Consider the following 20,741-nt stretch of genomic DNA (forward strand, 5'->3'; position numbering starts at 1 on the left):
AAAAACCATGCTAAATACATGATCTCACTTACTCCTCAAAATAGTCCAATGATTCTTCCCATGTTGTGGATAAGAAGCCGTGGTTGGTGAGAGGTTGAATAATTCACCTGAGGTCATCCAGCTAGTAAGTGTTAGAGTCTGGCTCCAAGACCTCTGCCTCAACTACCATATCTTACATCTGTCCCGTGCCTGACACATACTTTAACAAAGGCCGTCTCGTTTTGAGTCTTTGACTAACCGTGCAGGATAGGTTTTATTATGCTTTGTTTCACACGAAGAAACTGAAGCTCAGAGAGATTAAGAGAATTCTCCGAGGTCACACATTGAATAAATGGCAGCAGTAGGACCCAAAACCAGAAAGGAAGACAGGATTGATTCCTGCCTTCCTGCAGGAAAGTAGGTCACCCGTTTGTGACGAGTGTGTATTCGAGAGTGCATTTGGTTGGTATTGTGGGCACTGCGTGTGGTCAGTTCTCTCTTCCATTGTTCTGAGCCTCCTTGCTTGATTTCAGGGAAACGTTTGGCCAGAGGAGCTCACCTCAGTCAACCACTTACCTAATCACTTACAGAGGCACAAATATTCAGTTGTCAAGAAAAGAAGGCATAATCACAGTCATTAGACAACTGAATGAATACTTCTGGCAACTTTACCCAGTTCTTAATACCGCCATAGATATTCTGCTCATTTACTGAGTCATATGATATTAAATTGGATATTGTGAACAGGTACATATTAAAAGCCTGGAATGGGCAACATACCGTGCTAGATGTTGAAGAAAGAGAACAGTTCACGGTTTTGGACCTAACGAATAGGTGTTGGCATGACAGTCATCGCTGCTGCTTTTGTGCAAAGCTGTCTCACTGTGCAGTGCTGAAGTTCAGGCCCACGGTGGAGATTAGAGACCCTCTCCGGGGTACTTGGGAATTGTGTGTGATTGGAAAATGCAACCTACAGCTTTAGTCGTTTGTTCCTTTTGTGCTTCTTAATGTAGCGGAAGAGTCCATAGAATTATTTTGTTTATATTTCAAAACAACAAAAAAACGCACGCAGGGGCACCTGGGTGGCTCAGTTGGTTCATTCAGCGACCGACTCTTGATTTTGGCTCAGGTCATGATCACGGGGTTGTGAGATCGAGCCCCGGGTTGGACTCCGCACTGAGTGTAGAACCTGCTTAGGATTCTGTCTCCCCCTCTCCTTCTGCCCCTCTCCCATTGCACGCTGTCTGTCTCTCTCTAAACACACACACACACACATATTTCTATGCAGAGATAATTTCTAAATATACATACCAGGGGCGCCTGGGTGGCAAAATGGGTTAAGCCTCCGACTCTTGGTTTCTGCTCAAGTCATGATATCAGGACCCTGAGATCCACGCCCTTCCAGCTCTGCTCTCAGCGTGGAGTCTGCTTGAGATTCTCTGTCCCTCTTCCTCTGCCCCTGCCTCTCATGCTCTCTCTAAAATTAATGAATAAATCTTTAAAATAAAATTTAAAAAAGACATGTTCCAGGCTTGTTAATAGTAGCTGCTACTTAATTGGGGCAGGGAAGAGGGATACTTTCATTTTTTAATTCTACAAAATTCTGTGTAGTTTGATTTTTTTTTTTAGAAACCCTATATTTCTAAATTTTATGTGTGTATGTATATATACATACATATATATACATACATATATATTTTTTTAAAGACTACCCCACATATCTAATAAAATATTCTTCCCTCTCTACTCAGCTTGCATCCATACAAGTGAATGCTAAATTAGAAATAACTCTGTGTACGTTGTGATAAGATTTGATTTGATAAATTCAAACCATAGAATAGAGTTCCTTGAAAATATAATGATGTTTTTAAGCCTTTTTATAAAAACACTGTGGTCTTCTCATGGGCTTCATTCTGCAGGGTGAGTGGGAAGAAGGTCAGCCACATGGCTCCAAAGTGCTCTGACTGGAAAGGGTGGGGATTCAAGAGAGGCATGATCATGATGGAAGACAACAAAGCCCATCCCCCCAATTATAACCCATACCCATGAAAGTGCTTTGAAGCCTAGTGACCTCTTGTTCAGCAAGACTTGCAAGGTCTCAAAACTTTCCGTGGTCTGATCCCTATCTCCCCGCTTGGCCTCATCAGCCAACACGTGTTCATACCCACATCACATCTATTCCCATGACAAAATAGGTAGGACTGCCCCATTTTGTCATAGGGACGCCTAGCTGACTCAGTACGCCCATCTATGTCCGGTCCCATATTTAGGCAGGGCGTCAAATGTACGGTGCTTTCTTGTGCATTCACACCTTTGCATATGCTAGCCCCTCCCTCTAGCAGGCTTCTTCCCTAACCCCTCGCCTGGTGCCTCTAGCGAACTTCTGTTCCGCCTCCAAACCTCAGCTCAAGTGTTACCTTACATTCTGTGGCGCTATCCCTGATTTGCCTAGATTTTCATGGGCACTTTTGTTACAATTTCGTTGTCCTGTTATATCCTAGCATACACTCTAATTTTTACTCTATACCATAAGCCCCTCTGTTCTTTTGTTCCTGCACCCCCAACCTCTATCATAACCCTCAATACATATTTGTCGAATAAATGAATGACTCCACTCATACCATAAGCTTTCTTCCTGTGGCCAGCACGTAAAAGGCGTGCTCTCAAAGAACCTGAGCGACGCCTGGACATCCCTAACCCCTCTCCTCACCTTCTCTTCATTTACCCAGCAATGGTGACTCTGAGACTTAACTGAAATTGTTTTCTCTTCCTTTAATTAAATAAAACGGTCTGGATCCCTGACTTGCGTAGTTATTTTTAACTTTCTAGAAAGTGCTAAATGAGTACTTTGGCTTGGAAGGGTTTTTCTACAGCTCTTTATTTTGCCATCCTGTAGATTTGGTTCCATTTGTCCTAAGGTCGCAGCACAATAAAAATCTCATTTCTCCCAGTGCTTGTCTTCACATCAGTTTGGCATTAACAAGCCCAAGACTTCTACAGACTAATTTTAGCTGAGCAGGGAAATAGAATCCAGTACCTACTAGGAAACATAAATGAGTCTGGCTTGCTAGCAGTTCCTGGAAGTCTTTGTGTTTTCCAATAAATCCATACAAATCATACAGTGAAAGAGAAGCCACAAAGCAAAGTCTGGGACTCTTGGGGTCATGTGGGTAATTAAACCCCCTCTCCTCTTGAGACCCAGTAAGAGCCTTTCCCCTACAAAAAAACAAAAGCAAAAAAAGGCCGTATGCTTGGCTGCCAAAGTATATCTGACCAAGCATCCTCTCACTGTAAGAGATTAAAATAAAGCCTCCTGCAGTCCTTTTCTCCAGATACACAAAGAAGTGACCGGGCTGAGGCTCAAGGGCACCATTCCAGGCCCAGTTGGCAAGAGCAAGTCAGGGCTCCCATCCTCCCAGAAGGCGCAAAGGACAACAATGTTTCCTAGAAAAGAAACCAGGGATGGAGACTGAAGTAGACCTAGCCGATATGGAGCTATTATGTGAAAACCGAAAGCTGTTTCAGTACTGCTTCAAAGGCAGATTATTCTAGGAACTGAAGGGAGGCTACTGGGGGAAGGACTGCAACAGAGGTAAAGTGGGGACCAGCAAGGGGAGGCTTTCACAAAGCTGCATTTGTGTCTAGTACTGCTCCTTGGAAGAGGTTACAAATATACCATAAAAAATAGGATCCAAGGAGCACCTGGGTGGCTCAGTTGGTTAAGCATCTGCCTTCAGCTCAGATCTTGATCTCGGGTCCTGGGATCCAGCCCTGCATCAGGCTCCCTGCTCAGCGGAGAGTCTGCCTCTTCCTCTCCCTCTGCCCCTCCCCCCCACTTGTTCTCATTCTCTCTCTCAAATAAATAAATAAAATCTTTAAGAAAAATAGGATTCAAGGTGGGACGCCTAGCTGACTCAGTCGGAGGAGTATGAGGTCATGAGTTCGAGCCCCACTTTGGGTATCGAGATACTTAAGTAAATAAAGAAATAAACTTTTATAAAAATAGGATTCAAGGTTAATCTGTATTGTGATATTTACTACAACACTATTTATAATAACAATAAATTGGTAGCAACTGGAGTGCCCCAGTGGCTCCGTAGGTTAAGCGTCTGCCTTCGGCTCATGTCGTGATCTCAGGGTCCTGGGATTGAGCCCCACGTCTGGCTTCCTGCTCAGCAGGGAGTCTGCTGCTCCCTCTGCCCCTCCCCTCACTCGCTCTCTCTCTTGCTCTCTCTCTCTCTCAAATAAAATCTTAAATTGGTAACAACTAAAGTGTAGCAGTGTATGATCAGTTACATAGCCATGGTTCAGAGCATTAAACCATAATCTTCTAATGCATATTTAGTAACGCAGGAAGATGTTCATAATACAATATCCGGTTTTAAAAAGCAGTGTAGGGGCGCCTGGGTGGCTCAGTCGTTAAGCGTCTGCCTTTGGCTCAGGGCATGATCCCAGAGTGCTGGGATCGAGCCCCACATCAGGCTCCTCCCCTGGGAGCCTGCTTCTTCCTCTCCCACTCCCCCTGCTTGTGTTCCCTCTCTCACTGGCTCTCTCTCTCTCTCTCTGTCAAATAAATAAATAAAATCTTAAAATAAATAAATAAATAAATAAATAAATAAATAAATAAATAGCAGTGTATAAGGATGCCTGGGTGGCTCAGTCAGTTAAGCATCTGCCTTTGGCTCAGGTCATGATTCCAGGGTCCTGTGATCGAATCCCACATCAGACTCCTTGCTCAGCAGGTAACCTGCTTCTCCCTCTCCCTGCCGCTCCCCCTGCTTGTGCACCCCCCTGACAAATAAATAAATAAAATCTTTTTAAAAAAGCAGTATATACTTTGTTTACACTTTCCTGTATTTTTTCCATAGTTTTGATGAGCATACAGTAGTTATAAACCAAAAGTTTCATTAGATTTATTTTAAAGTATATAATTTCCAACTGTATCTTTTTCAGCCTTTATATTTAAAAAAAATTTTTTAATTTTATTTTTGTAGAGCAGTTTTAGGCTCACAACAGTACTGAGAAGAAGGTACAAAAATTTCCCACATACCCCAACCCCACACATAACAGAGCCTCTCTCAGTATCAATATAATCACTCACCAGAGTGATACATTTGTTACAATGGATGAACCTACATTGAGAAGTCATAATCACCCAAAGTCACAGATTACACTAGGGTCCACTCTTGGGGTTTACATTCCATATGTTTGGACAAATTTACAATGACATGAATCTATCATTATAATGAAGATTATTTTCACTGCCCTAAAAATCCTCGATGCTCTGGCAACCACTGGTCTTTTTACTGTCTCCATAGTTTTGCCTTTTCCAGAATGTCACATAGTTGGAATCATACAGTATGTAGCCTTTTCAGACTGCCTTCTTTCACTTGGTGATATGCATTTAAGGTTCTTTCCTGTCTTTTCATGGCTTGATAGCTCATTTCTTTTTAGTGCTGAGTAATATTCTGTTATCTAAATGTACCACAATTTATTTATCTGTCCACCTACTGAGGGACATCTTGGTTGCTTCCAGGTTTTGGCAATTATGAATAAAACTACCATAAACAGGCACCTGGCTGGCTCAGTGGGTGGAGCACGTGACTCTTGATCTCAGGGTTGTGGGTTCAAGCCCCACCTTGGGCATAGAAATCGCTTAAGGGGCACCAGGGTTGTACAGTCAGTTAAGCGTCTGACTCCTGGTTTCAGCCGGAGTCATGATCTCGGGGTCCTGGGGGTCATGGAACCCCATGTTGGGCTCCATGATCAACACGAAGTCTGCTTGGGATTCTCTCTCCCTCTCCCTCTCCCTCTGCCCCTCCCCACCCCACCCCTGCTTGCTTGCATACTCTCTCACTCTCTAGGATAAATAAATAAATCTTTAAAAAATGAAAGTTAGGGGCGCCTGGATGGCTCAGTCAGTTAAGTGTCTGCCTTCTGCTCAGGTCATGATCCCAGGGTCCTGGGATTGAGTCCTGCATTGGGATCCCTGCTCAGTAGGGAGCCTGCTTTTCCCTCTCCCTCTGTCCCTCCCCCCCACCCCCACTCATGCTCTCTCTGTCTGTCTCTCAAATAAATAAATAAAATCTTTTTTAAAATTAAAATTAAATATTTTTTAAAAGAGAGACGTTGAACAAAGGAGCAAGATGGTCAGATTTGTGAACATTATGTATTTTTAATAATTAACTTTTAATAATACATACTCGTAAAAAATAAAAAGAAAGTAAAAATCATCTAGATGCTCTTAACTTGGAAATAGCCACTGTCAATATACTCAGTGCTAGCCTTCTTTCTATGCATATTTACAGACAGAAAGATAGATGAATACATATTATAATTTTAGAAAAATGGAAATCATTCCATAGATGCCATGAAATTGAATGTTACCTGAAACTAAATGGAAGTAAAATTGAAGAACTTTAACTTGAGATGAACTTCAGATAAATGTTCCATCTAATTCAATTCCAGTGGATTAATTCCTAAAAATATCTGTCCAAAATTAAGAAGAAAAGATAGTGAAATATTTTAAGTTTTTATTGGTGGTGGTGGTGGTGGTGGTGGTGGTGTTTTTAACCCATGTTTCAGAGTATCTCCTTCTACTAACTGCCTGGAAGAAGTGAGCATATTTGGATTTTTCCCCGGAAACCGTTCTCCCCAAATTCCCATTATATTATTACTTTCACCTTATCAAGGTTTATGACATTCTTTTTGAAAACCACTATTCCCGTAGTTGTTTCATCTGAATCTTGTGTTAGTCCAATCAGTCTGTTTTACTATGGTTTGTCTGACTTGACCTGGATTCATCCACCAATATGTTTTAGAAGAGCAGTGCGTAGATGCTGTATTTTTGTATATTCAATACTATCTATTTGTTGTCTTTCCAAACATGGCACCTGATGTGGGGCTCAGTCCCACAACCCTGAGGTCATGACCTGAGCCGAAACTAAGAGTCAGATGCTTAACCGACTGAGCCACCCAGGCGCCCCATACCATGTTACATTTTGGTATTGATTGTTCTAACTTAAATTTTCCTAGGACATGGTAAGCCTTTCAATCTGTAGATTCCATTTTCTCTTTCTGTTCCATTTGCTTTGTCTTTTTCTTCAGAAACACTAATTATGTGTACGTTGGATCTTTTTGTTTTCCATAACTATCATCTCTGTGATCTGTATGTCAATGTCCCTTTCAATTTTGAGATCTTGTCAACATTTCCATCATGTCTCTTACTTAATTTTAAAAAGCTGTATATTGATTTTTTCCTTGCTTATTTGCCAAGGTACACTAACTTCATTCCTGTTATGTAGAAACCTCTTTGTGAAACCCTTAAATCTCTTCTTTAAGTGCCTCTTCCTTCTTTTTTTTTTTCCCCAATATCATGCTGCTGGTAATTCTTTGAGACCCTGGAAGATATTTTGGAATTATATAGGTCTTTCAGCTGTTTTTTTGCTTACACTCTTTTCTCCTTCCTTCTTTCTTTCTATTATTTTTAAAGTTGCCATGCATAGAGGATATTCCCCCATTGGTTGTTTTGAGGTTGTTTCCTATGTTTGAGTAGGGCCAGTACCTGCAGGAGAATAGTTTTGGAGAAGCAGAGGATGATTCCGGTATCAAGCTGGGACCATCTGAAGCTTCTCCTGAATCTTATTGTCCATAGTAACTCTTCAAACCTTGTCTTTCCTTTACTATGGAGGTACCTGGGTTTTTTGTGGGGTTTTTTTGTTTGTTTGTTTTATGTATTCTCTTATTCACCTCTTGGTACTCTTCTAGGGCAAAAAGATTTGATGTAAGCCTAGAAATAATTTATCAACATGATTCTCCTTCAAAGTTTGTTTCTCCATGACCATTATTGTCTCTAGTTCTCATGCTGCTAAACAGAGAGAGATCACTGGATGCCTCTAAGGATGGTGAGGCTTGATTCTGAGGGATTTTCAAGTCCCATTGAAGGTCGAACACACAGCACCCCCTCTTTCTGGGGCAGATTTCACAGTAATAGGCAGGTTATGTTTCATGGTGTGTGGTTTTCTGATATGGTGGTTTTCTTGTTTCATCGAAGTTGATGCTACATAACTCTTATTTCTGTTGTTGCTTTCAACAACAGTTAAAACAAACAGTTGAATTTGAGAGAAGGGGGTGAAGTGAGAATGTCATCAGCACCATAACTAGAAGTCCACATTTCCATTTTAGACAGATTACCACTGACAGTCGAAGGAAGGATGAATAGGAGGAAATCAAGACCAGAAAGAAGAAAATGAGGGAAGTACAGTATTATGGAAAGAGCTTGGGTCCAGGAGTCTTGAAGTGTGAGTTCAGGTACAAACCAGCTGCATCCTTTGCAAATAACTTCCTCTCTCCGAGCTTTTCATTTCTTATATGTAAAATGACTGAATGAGATGGTCATTTTACCAAAAGCTGCTGAGACTAGGGTTCCTAGGTTATCCCCTGGAGCAGAGCAAGATATGTTTATACATTATAGAAGAACAATATTCTATAAATGGAGGTTCATGTGCATAACTCAGTAATATGCTGGACATTTTTAAGGGCTTTCCAAAATTTTACTAAGCACTTTTACATTTAATGATGTATTTCCAGTAGAATATGTCCATTGTGACAAGCTAGAGGCCTCTCATTGGAAAGATGGACAGGATATGAAGAAACTCAGAAGTAGACCTTCCTCGGGCAACCCTTTCGGGTCCCCTCCCTCTTCGGGAACTTTGTACTATCACTCAGTAAACTTTACTATCGGTCAATAAACTTTGAAAAAAAAAAAAACCTTCTTTGATTAACCAAAATAACTTTAGCCTGCTCACCCTTACCTCTACTGTCATAGTCCATTCGGGTTGACATAATGAAAATACCATAAATTGGGTGGTTTCTAAACAACAGAAATTTATTTCTCATAGTTCTGGAGGCTAGGGAGTCCAAGATCAAGGCACCAGCAGATTTGGTGTCTGGTGAGGACCCACTTCCTGGTTCATAGTTGCTGTCTTCTCACTGTGTCCTCTCATGACAGAAGGGGCAAGGGAGCTCTTTGGGGTCTCCTTTAGAAGGGCACCAATCCCATTCATGAGGCCTGAACCCTCATGACCTAATCACTTCCCAAAGGCCCTGTCTCCAAATACCATCACACTGGGGGAATGGGATTCAACATACAAATTTTGAAGGAACACAAATATTCAGTCTGTAGCATCTACAAAAATTGTACAAGGAACCAAAATTTTTGAGTATGAGGCAATTAATTCTCTAAAATGAAAGTCTTACAGACAAATAATGTTAATGACCAGAAGAAAGGTTATTAGGTCAGTCCTTCAGATTATTTCCTCATAGCACCAAGTTCCAAGAAGTAATTCTTAGTCATTTGTGGGATGTTCTTGAGAGCCCTTGGGATAAGAAAAATTGCAGCTGCCTGTATGTGTTGTAATCTAAGATGCTGTGCTGCTACATCTTCTAGTTTGGCTAGACTGTCATAGCTCGTTAGACCTAGTTCCTAAGGCTGACATACAGCTAAGCTGGTCATCTCTTATGGTCTTTACTCTTTTCAGATTCTCTTTTTTCTTTTTCTCTTTCTTTCTTTCTTGGAGGGAGAGAGAGAGCATGAGCTAGGGCAGGGGGTATGGGGGGAAGAGGAGAGGGAGAAGCAGACTCCTTGCTGAGCAGGGAGCCCGATGCGGGGCTCGATCCCAGGACGCCGGGATCATGACCCAAGCCAAAGGCAGACACTTAACCAACTGAGCCACCCAGACGCCCCTCTTTCTTTCTTTTAATAATATATGCTGCTTTCACATATATAGTCGATTGATTTTCAACAATAGAGCCAAGACAGTTAAACAGGGAAAGAATACTCCTTTTAACGCACGGTGCTGGGACAACTGGATATCCACATGCTAAAAAACAAAGCTGGAGTCCTTCCTCATACCTTACACAGAAATTATCTCAAAAAGACATAAGAGCTGGGGCATTGGGTGGCACAGTCATTTGAGCTATAGATTCTTGGTTTCAGCTGAGATTGTGATCTCATGGTCGTGAGATGGAGCCCCGCATCGGACTCTGTGCTTAGCACCGAGTCTGCTTGAGATTCTCTCCCTCTCCCTCTGCCCCTCCCTCTCGTGCTCACTCTCTCTCTCTAAAATGAATAAATAAATCTTTAAAAAAAAAAGACATAAGAGCTAAAACTAAAAAACTCTTCAAGAAAATATAGGAATAAATTTTCATGAGCTTTGGTTAGGCAAAGTTGTCTTTGATATGACACCAAAAGCACAAGCAGCAAAAGAAAAAATAAGCAAATTGGACTCATCAAAATTAAAACCTTTTGTGCATTAGAGAACACCATCAAGGGGCACCTGGCTGGCTTAGCTGGAAGAGCGTGCGACTCTCGATGTCCGGATTTTGAGTTTAAGCCCCATGTTGGGTGTAGAGATTACTTATAAATCAATCAATCAATCAATCAATCAATCACTATCAAGAGAGTGAAAAGACAACTTACAGAATAGGAGAAAATAATTGCAAATCATATATCTGATGAGGAATTAATATCCACATATAGATATGTAGATATAGATAAATATGTCACGTATAATGTATATCATATCTATAGGTAGAGAACATATGTAATACATAAGATAAAGAACACCTACAACTCAACAACAAAAAACGAACAGCCCAATTTAAAAATGACCACCTGGCTGGCTCAGTTGGAAGAGCATGTGGCTCTCAATCTCAGGGTCGTGAGTTCAAGCCCCATGTTGGGCATGGAGCCTACTTTTAAAAATAAATTAATTAAATTTAATTAAATTACAACAGGCAAAAGACTTAATAGGCACTTCTCAGAGGATATTCTAACGGCCAAAAAGCACAGGAAAAGATGCTCAACATCATTAGTCATTACAGGAATGGAGATCCAAACCATTGTGAGATACCACTTCACACCCACTGGATTGACCATAATTTTGCTTTATTTTATTTTATTTAAGATTTTATTTATTTATTTGACAGAGAGAGAGAGACAGTCAGCCAGAGAGGGAGCACAAGCAGGGGGAGTGGGAGAGGAAGAAGCAGGCTCATAGCGGAGGAGCCTGATGCGGGGCTCGATCCCAGGACCCTAGGATCACACCCTGAGCTGAAGACAGAGGCTTAACGACTGAGCCACCCTGGTGCCCTGTGGATTGACCATAATTTAAAAAAAATAAAATAAAAAGGGAAATACCAGTTGTTGACAAGGATGCAGGGAAATTGGAACCCTCATACATGGCTAGTGGGAATGTGAAATGGCATAACCACTGTGGAAAACAGTTTGGCAGTTCCTCAAAAAATTAAGCATAGAATTACCATCACTCAGCAATTCTACTCCTACAAAAATGCCTAAAAGAATTTGAAACAGATATTCAAGCAAAAACTTATACATAAAAAAAAAAAGTATACATGAATGTTCATAGCAGCACAATTCACAATAGCACAAAGGTAGAAACAAATCCAATGTCCATCCCCTGGTGAATGGCAAACAGAATGTGGTGTGGTCATACCATGGAATATTATTCAGCCACAAAAAAGAATGGAGTATTTATTCATGCTACAGCCTGAATGAACCTAGAAAACATGCTTAGTGGGGGAAAAAAAAAAAAAAGCCAGATACAAAAAGTCACATAATTGTATGATTCCATTTATTTTAAATGTCTAGAATTGACAAATCCACGAAGACATAAAGTAGATCAGTGGTAGCCAGGGGGGGCTGGAAGGAGAGGGAAGTGGGGAGCGACTCATAATGGGGTTTATTTTTGAGCTGATGAAAATGTTTATTTCTGTGATGGTAGCTCGATTCAGAATATACTAGAAAAAAACGAATTGTACACTTTAAATGAGGGAATTATAGCATATGTGACTTTTATTTTGATAAAGCTATGATTTTTTAATTTTTCTTAAATTTTATTATTTTTTTTACAGAGAGAGTAAGCAAGAGTGGGGCTGGGGAGAGGGGAAGGGCAGAGGGAGACGGAGAGAGAGAATCTCAAGGAGACTCCATGCTGGAGCCTGGCGTGGGGCTTGATCTCATGACCCTGAGATCATGACCTGAGCCAAAATCAAGAGTAGGACCCTTAACCTTGCTAGAAGAATCATTAACCGTAGTGAAATAAATAAATCCCTACTACTGCTCACTCTGGAGTGATACGTAGAGTCAGAAGCTAGTCAGTTATATGTTAGCCCCTGCAGCATAAGCTTCTGTTTCTTGGCATGTTCATTTTGGGGCTCCTACTTAAAACCACTCTTCATTTTTCTGCCCGTAGTGTCTTAATATAATACGTGAGGCAGATCAGCTTCTCTGAAAGTTAACTGCCTATCTCTTTGAGATGTCTCACCTGGAATGCTCTCGAAAGGAATTCCGTGTATGCCACCTAACCTCCATTTGAAGTCACAGCCCTCATCCCAAACATACTTTCCAAAACTGGTGGAAACCTGGCTAGCTGCTTTCATGTGACGGTGTGAACAAACAGACAAACTTCGTTTTATATTGTTTCGGGTCATTTGATGCGGTACTTCTGAGATGGTCCTTTTAGGAAGACGAAGGCCTTCCTGAGGATTTCGCCAACCTGCCGCACAGTTGTGGTGGTCTTTATTTTTTGCCACGTGAGGAGGAAGTGACGCTGTACCGTTTGGAGATAACAGGGGGAACTTGGAGAAGAACACCTAGGAACAAAGAGAACAGTGCTAACATAGGAGTAACGCTTAGGGAGTACTACTGTGTGGTCAGGTAACTACGGGTTACCTTAGGGGAGCTCCTGGGGCCATATTCATAAACGGGCTGGGTGATGCAAAAGAGCATGTAGCGAGCAAATTCTGATCATGAGGTGATTGGGACAGATGACTTGGGGCCGGAAGCTCCCTCAGATGTCAACAAGATGACTTCGCAGACGCTCTAGACCGCCCACAGTGGTCGTCTAGTCCCTGTAAGCTAAATAGGATCAAGAATAAGAAAGTATTCTTGGGGTGCCTGGCTGGCTCGGTCGGAGCAGCGTGCCACTCTTGATCTTGGGGTCGTGAGCTCGAGCCCCACGTTGGGTGTAGAGATTACTTCAATAAAAACTTTTTTTTTTTTTTAAAGATTTTATTTATTTATTCGACAAAGAGAGACAGCCAGCGAGAGAGGGAACACAAGCAGGGGGAGTGGGAGAGGAAGAAGCAGGCTCACAGCGGAAGAGCCTGATGTGGGGCTCGATCCCATAACGCCGGGAGCACGCCCTGAGCCGAAGGCAGACGCCCAACCGCTGTGCCACCCAGGCGCCCCTACTTCAATAAAAACTTTTAAGAAAAAGAGAGAAAGAAAGAATGAACGAACGAAAGAAAGGAAAAAGGAAGGGAGGAAAGGAAAGGAAGGAGAAGGAAGGAGAAACGAAAGAATTATTAGAAACAGCTGGGGTTAATAAGCCCAGCAAGTAAAGATTTTCTGGGCTTGGGTCTCCAAGATTTTGCCCCAGGCCATGAAGAGCATCACAGACGCTATACTTCAGGAGAGTAAAAACCCTGACTCTCCTGTTGGGAATCAGCCCTACCCTGAACAGCTTCTCCTTGGCACTCACCCTGAGGAATGGGAATGGGATTCCCTTCACATCCTGAAGAAAAGGGATTAGGCATATTTGGAAAATACACCAAGATGGAGAGAGCCCAGATGGTTTAGTTAGAGTCTGGCTGAACATGTCTTTCTAGAAAAACTCTCAGGGCTGTCCTACGGGACCCTGTTCATCTTCAGGATAAGACCTGAGATCTTCCATTACTTCATTTATCCTGCCAGGTGCTGTTGGGCAACTGACAGAAATCATGGCTTTGTAGCTAGAAATCGTGGTGGAACTCACGTCACAGGCCTCTTGTGTTGGCAAAATTGGGAACCTGAGGGCCTGGTATGGAGACTGGCAAGTGGGTTTTGTTTTGTTTAATTTATTTGAGAGAGAGAGCGAGGGAGCACAAGCAGAGGGAGCAGCAGAAGGAGAGGGAGAAGCAGGCTCCCTGCTCAGGGGCTGGACGAAGGACTCGATCCCAGACCCTGGAATCATGACCTGAGCCGAAGGCAGACGCTTAACCAACTGAGCCATGCAGGTGCCCCTGGCAGGTGTTTTTTTAAGGGGGTTAGATCTTTGAATTATTTTTGGAACTAGTCATATTACAGAAGTTCTTTGGCTTAGGGCTTAGGTCTTAGGAATGAACCTGAGTTTGTGGTTTCCAGTTTGGCTATTAGCCTTTCTTTGACCACCAAGTTCAGAGTCAATACCTTCACTGAGAGCCAGCCCTGGCGGTGCAACTGGGGACACTAGAAGGCTTGTGCAAGACCAGCTGTGATGAAGAGAGTATCCTGCCCTCTCCCAGTGAAGGCAGGTGCTACTCTACACCAGGCCTGTGCAGAGAGCAGGGGACAGCCTGGTGAACACAAAAGACTCAGCCCTCATGTTCCCAGGCTAGTGAGGAGATGAGGACATCAGTTTTCATCATGCTGCTGTATGAGCAGAGATAGAGCGCAAGTGGGAGTGCAGGGGAAGAGCTCAACAGAGACCCTTGGCCTCACCTGAGATTCAGGGCAAGTCTTCCTGAAGGTGATGGCCATTCTCCATGACCTGAGCCGAGTCACGAGTTGAGTACAAGGCAGGCTGGTGAAGAGGCAGCAGAAAATCATTACAGATAGAACACCCCAGAGTATCGGAGGCCGGACCCCGCATGGCGTGATTGCTGGAGGAATGGTAGCCCAGGCACGGAGCAAGGCATTTCCCCTCTCTCACCACTTCCTTTTTCCCTTTTAGTGAAACTTTATCAACAGCTGGAATGGTACTAGCTGGTATATCCCCATCCTGTGTCCGACACTATGCTATGCTGTAAGTTTATTTGCCTCTTTAATTCTCAATCCTCGGAGGTAGGTACTGTTATTACTCCCATTTTACAGATGAAGAAACTGAGAGGTTAATGCACCTTCCCAGGGAACACCACGGGCCACCGGATCTCTCCTTTCCGCTTTAGCCTATGCCTGTGGCCACTTTCCACCCAAACAGACTATCTAGAGTGGTATTTTGTGAATCATGGTTGGGATCTGGCAGCCAGGTGCAGCAGAATTACCTGGGCCATTTGTTAAAAACACGTATCTGGACTCCACTGTAATCCTCTTAGATCTCATGCCGTAGGGGATCAGGAATCCGTGTGTTTTCACCAACTCCCAGGTCTTCGATCCTAAGGGACAGTACTGTTTGAGAACCTCTGGGCCCCTCTCTGAATGGCAACTCCAGATTCCTGCCAGACAGAACTGGAGTGAACAGGCTCGGGGGAAGTGGTCTGGAGAGTGGGATTCTTTGGTCTTTTCGCTCGGGGTGCAGGCAAAGGAGCAGGCTTTCTGAGAAGAATGCGAGAGCAGAATGGACCGTGAGAGCAGGGAAGAAATTACTGGAGTCTCCACTCAGTAGGCATTCCTGGAGGACACGTCTGTGTGTAGCCCAAAGGATGCCTGCCGTGCCCCTACCCAGTGTACAAGGTCACAGAGCCAGAGCTCTGACCTCAATTACTTCTTGCGAGACAGAAGCCACCAACAGTTCGTTCTGGGTCCTTGTGTGTGGCTCCTTGGATAGGGACCCTCACCACATCTCGGCTTCCCTCTGCCTAACAGAATGCAGTTCCTGTATTTTCACAAAGCACTACTTGGGTCTACTCTCTGCCGTCCCCTCCTCCTCCTCACCCTCCAGTCCAGTGACTTCCTTCGCTTTGGAAATCACTATTTTTCAGAGGAAGGGCTTGCGTCTATGAGGCAAGGCATAGAGCCCCGTCTTTCATGGGTCCTGGCCGAGCTGAAGAAGAAATCAAAATGTCTCTCTTTCGACTCCTATTAAGTCCCCTTGAACAAGGGTGTCTAAGGGAGCATGAGCTACCAGGGAGACAACGTGTGCATTTTTAACCCCTCAGCCTCCAGGGGGGCCGGAATGAATGGCATTCCTTAGGAGCAGAAGTCAGGGCAGGGACTGTCAAATGCCAGGGGCAGAGGCACTCACAGAGCTACAAACATGCAGGAATCCAAGCTCCCAGCGCTCCAAGGAGTCAGGAAGGGATAGGAGGGGAGGAGCCAGGAGATAGGATCTGGGGAATTGATTTCAGGTCGGAGTGCAGAGAAGGGGGTGTTCTGATTAGGGCCAAAGCACTTGGTCTGTTCTTCCAGGCCCTCAAGCTATCTTGGTTAGACAGGGTCAAACAAGGATTTGTTTCAAAGGATGAGTCACCGCATCTCTCAAAGACTCAACCAAGATTATCTTCATAATCCTGCATTTCATCAGCCTGTACAAAATTACAGAGCTGAATCCATGTCCTAATAGAGTTGTCCTCAGCACTAATCTGTACTCTTAAGATTATAATCATATGTGTCAATTATACCTCAATACAAAAAAATATTACACAAAAAATAAAGGAATAGAAGCATGTGGGAAAAGAGATTATCATCAGACGCCAGCCCCGCCATCAGTCTCCATCTTCCCATTGCAGTGTATTTTTATTTTCCCTTTTTTTTTTTTTTTTAAGTAGGCTCCACGCCCAGCATGGAGCCCAACGCTGGCCTTGAACTCATGAGCCTGAGATCAAGACCTGAGCTGAGATCAAGAGTTGGATACTCAACCGACTGAGCCACCCAGGCCTTCCCTCCCCCCCAGACCCAGCCATGCGGCATATTTAATTCCTACACTAGTTGTCATCATCTGCCCATGTTCTTATTTTGCAGGTGGTTTCTTTGACTGATCCTCTGTGACCCCACAATTCGTTTCAAATGATTAGCCAGAACCTGAGATGAATTTAAGTGGCATTTTTTGCATTGGATGATTATCAGTCACCCACCTAATCAAGCGAGCTACTACCCTTGAAAACTTAAACAGACATAACCTCTCCCTTGGACTCACGTCCAATGCAAACTATTATTTCTCAACTTTTTGTAACTGGGATATGTTATGCATGATTGCTCAACGTAACAATGCACCCTTTTCCTCAATAGCTCCTCAAGTCGTAGAATAGATGTCATATTCCTTCTTTTAAATAAAGTACATTAAGGGACGCCTGGGTGGCTTAGTCGGTGAAGCGTCTGCCTTTGGCTCAGGTCATGATCCCAGGGTCCTGGGATAGAGTCCTGCATTGGGCTCCCTGCTCAGCGGGGAGCCTGCTTCTCCCTCTGCCTGCCACTCTCTCTGTTTGTATGCTCTCTCTGTCTGATAAATAAAATCTTAAAGAAAGAATCTCTCTCTTTTTTTTTAAGATTTTGTTTATTTATTTGACAGAGCACAAGCAGGGGAAGTGGGAGAAGCAGCCTCCCCGCTGATCAGGGAGCCAATGCGGGGCTCGATCCCAGGACCCTGAGATCATGTCCCGAGCTGAAGCGGACACTTAACCAACTGAGCCACCAGGCGCCCCAAGAATTGCTTTCTTAAAAAAAAATAATAATAAAGTACTTTAAAATTAATTGGACTGTAAGGCACCGTAGAGAATTTCATGATGCCTCCTGGAGCTAGACTCAGAAATAGAAATGGGAATTTCTTTTCTGTGACAGCCCCAGGGGACCGTATGATGTGGCCCCCCTGGTCTACCTCCTGACTAGCGAGGTGACAATGGGCAGGCATATATATCTGTGCTCTAATCCTTATTCTTCTATATAGACTCCAATGTTGTAATGTCGGCATGTCCCAAATATCATGTGGTACGTAGTTACATTGCAAGATCATTCATTGTTTCTCTGAAGTTCAAATCTTAGCCGGCATCGGCTATTGACCACCCAGAGCCATTCCCTTTCATCCCGTTTATGAAAGTGATTTCACTGCTTCCCTCCTGTGAGCCTGCTTGTGTCCTCCTGCCTCTGGCCCTTAGCCTGACACAAGTTCTGACTATCAAATTGCTGGTTACTCCATTGCCTCACCTGCGACATAAATTCCCAGAATTTGGAAAGGACAGTTGCCAGCGATCCGTTTCCTAGATCTGACTGCCAGGACTCCACGCCGGCATCTGCTATGTACCGTCCCATGATTGACATTTCACCAGTCACCCTGACCACTGCCACATAAGTTACTATACCCATAGCACGCTTTAGGGAAAATTCTCTTTTGCCTCTTACTTGTTCTTACTTCATTGTCTTGAGTCAAGATTCTCTGATCATTCAGACAAACAAACCAAAACACCTCCGCTTAAGTCACCCCCGTCCCATTACTACTGCCCTACTTCTCTCTGTTCCTTCCTAATCCAGTGTTATCTCTACTCACCATCATCTCTTACTCATTTCCCAATGCGGGACAATACGGTTTTGCCAACCTCCCTCCTCCCTCTGTCGTGGAAACTGCTCTTGGTCTGGGTCCCTGGTAACTCCCTAATTGTGAAACCCGTGGGATACTTTTCAGTCCTAACCTAACTGGACCTTCTTGCAGCTCCGGTCAACGCTGAGCGCCCTCCCCCTGTCTGGAAACTGCCTCTGGCCTCTGTAACCGCACTGGTTCCTATCTGCCCTCCTACCTCCTTACTTCCTTGTCCCCTTTTGTCAGTCTCCTCCAGCCACTCTGTTTCATCTGCCTGGTCCCTAAATGCCGGAGGTTTCATATTTTCTGCACTCTCCCTAAGCCTGTGTTCTCAGTGTTTGATACACATTCTGCACTTGCCGAGCGAGGTTATTTACAGAACACCAGTGCCCCATGCAGCCGGGTTCACATGCAAGTCAGGGCGGGACAGGTTTTGAGAGCTCGTGACAGGCACCCGGGTTTCGGTTTGCTTGTTTCTTTTTTTTTTTTTTTTTTTAAGATTTTATTTATTTATTTGAGCAGAGATAGAGACAGCCAGCGAGAGAGGGAACACAAGCAGGGGGAGTGGGAGAGGAAGAAGCAGGCTCATAGCGGAAGAGCCTGATGTGGGGCTCGATCTCATAAAGCCAGGATCACGCCCTGAGCCGAAGGCAGACGCTTAACCGCTGTGCCACCCAGGCGCCCCAGGTTTGCTTGTTTCTTGATTAATCTTTGAAATGTGTTTATTTAATTCGTTCATTTAGGAATCCTTTTTTGAGCATAGGGTATCTCTCAAATACTAGGCCTTAGGAATTCAAAATGAACAGTCAAGTCCTTGCCCTCAGGCAGTTGACTGTCTGGTGGAGAAGGCCATCAGACTAATGACATGGGGGCAGCCCACAAAGGGTGCCGCGTTCGCCAAAGCAGGAGTTAGGAAAGATGTCATAGACTGGTTGCCTATGATCCGAGTCTTGAAGGGAAGAGGATATCAGCCGCATGGACTCCGTGCAGAGCGTGCCCTTCCAGGTAGCTTCTGTACGCCGTGCCTGGGGGTGGGATGCAAAGTGACAGTCGGGCAGATGCAGATCGCAGAGATCGCGGATTAGGTAAAGATTAAGGAATTTCAGCAATGAAAGCTGTAAAGAACTTCAAAAAATATTAAACTGGGCAATGACTTGATCTGATTTGCACTTAATTTTTTTTAAGATTTTATTTATTTGTTTGAGAGAGAAAGCACGAACGATGTGGAGGGCAGCAGGAGAAGGAGAAGCAGACTCCCCACTGAGCAGGGAGCCTGACATGGGGCTCGATCCCAGGACCCCGAGGTCATGACCTAAGCTGGAGGCAGATGTTTAACTGACCGAGCCACCCAAGCACCCCTGATTTGCACTTAAAAAAAAAAATTTTTTTTTGTCTTCCCTCTCTCACTGGCTGTCTCTCTCTGTCAAATAAATAAATAAAATCTTTAAAAAAGAAAAAGGGGGGGGCGCCTGGGTGGCTCAGTCGTTAAGCGTCTGCCTTCGGCTCAGGGCATGATCCCAGCGTTCTGGGATCGAGCCCCACATCAGGCTCCTCTGCTGGGAACCTGCTTCTTCCTTTCCCACTCCACCTGCTTGTCTTCCCTCTCTCGCTGAGTGTCTCTGTCAAATAAATAAATAAAATCTTTAAAAAATAAAAAAAATTTTAAACATTTAAAAAAAATTTTTAAGATTTTATTTTTAAGTAATCCCTACACCCAACCCAACGTGGGGCTTAAAACCACAACCCCAAGATCAAGAGTCACACGCACCACCCAGCCAGCCAGGTGCCCCTGATTTGCATTTTAGAAAACTCTCTGACAACATTTCAGAGATGGCTTGGGGGCGGGGGAGTCCAGACTTGATGCAGTGGGACCAGTTAGCATAATTGGGTGAGAAACATGACTCAGAAATAAAGTACCAGCAGAGGGGACAGAGAGGAGAGATGGTTTCTAGTGCTGTCCAATTGGCTGTCAAAGAATAAGGGAGAGAGGAGGACAGAGGGGCTCCCAGATGTGTGGACTTAGGTGACTGAGCACATGAATCACCTTCGCTTAATGACTCATCTTTCTACCATCCCTATGAGACCAGACCCTGAAAGTGTCACTCTGCCTAGAGGGAGTATTTTTTGGAAGCCTGAATTTTCCCTTTTTCCTGCCCTAAAACAGAGCCATTGGAAACTGGTGAGGGCAGGGGTGTCAGAGCCATGACCAGGGCTCCTAGGTGAGTTGGGAACCAGGGTTCTTGCCAGAAAAACAGTGTCAGGTGTCAGGTCTGAAAGTAAGGACAAGGCCAGAAATAGGAAATCAGGAGCGAGGCCAGAAGTGAGGAGGTTGGAACATGGCGTAAGGAATGGGTCAGAACAAGCAGTTCAGACGTGGGGCCAAGAAATGAGGAGGGCGAGAGTTCTCTTGCAGGCCTCAGCTGGAAAACCTGGCTGCAAGACAGCTGTTCATTGAAACGCATGTTTAGAAGCTAAATTTTGATACAGTTTACA

At 44.0% G+C, this 20,741-nt stretch overlaps 1 protein-coding gene and 1 non-coding gene across 4 annotated transcripts in view; both read left to right on the plus strand.

Annotated features, from left to right (window-relative positions):
• The window catches only part of PIGL (phosphatidylinositol glycan anchor biosynthesis class L), a 77,320-nt gene that overhangs the window by 21,259 nt on the left and 35,320 nt on the right, over window positions 1-20,741 (plus strand). The gene's annotated exons all lie outside the window — the stretch shown is intronic.
• Window positions 10,653-10,725, plus strand: TRNAE-CUC (transfer RNA glutamic acid (anticodon CUC)). The gene has a single exon. It is a non-coding gene; the product is annotated as a tRNA-Glu (tRNA).

Source organism: Ursus arctos, unplaced genomic scaffold (genome assembly GCF_023065955.2).
Source record: "Ursus arctos isolate Adak ecotype North America unplaced genomic scaffold, UrsArc2.0 scaffold_14, whole genome shotgun sequence".
In the NCBI taxonomy this organism is placed as follows: domain Eukaryota; kingdom Metazoa; phylum Chordata; class Mammalia; order Carnivora; family Ursidae; genus Ursus; species Ursus arctos.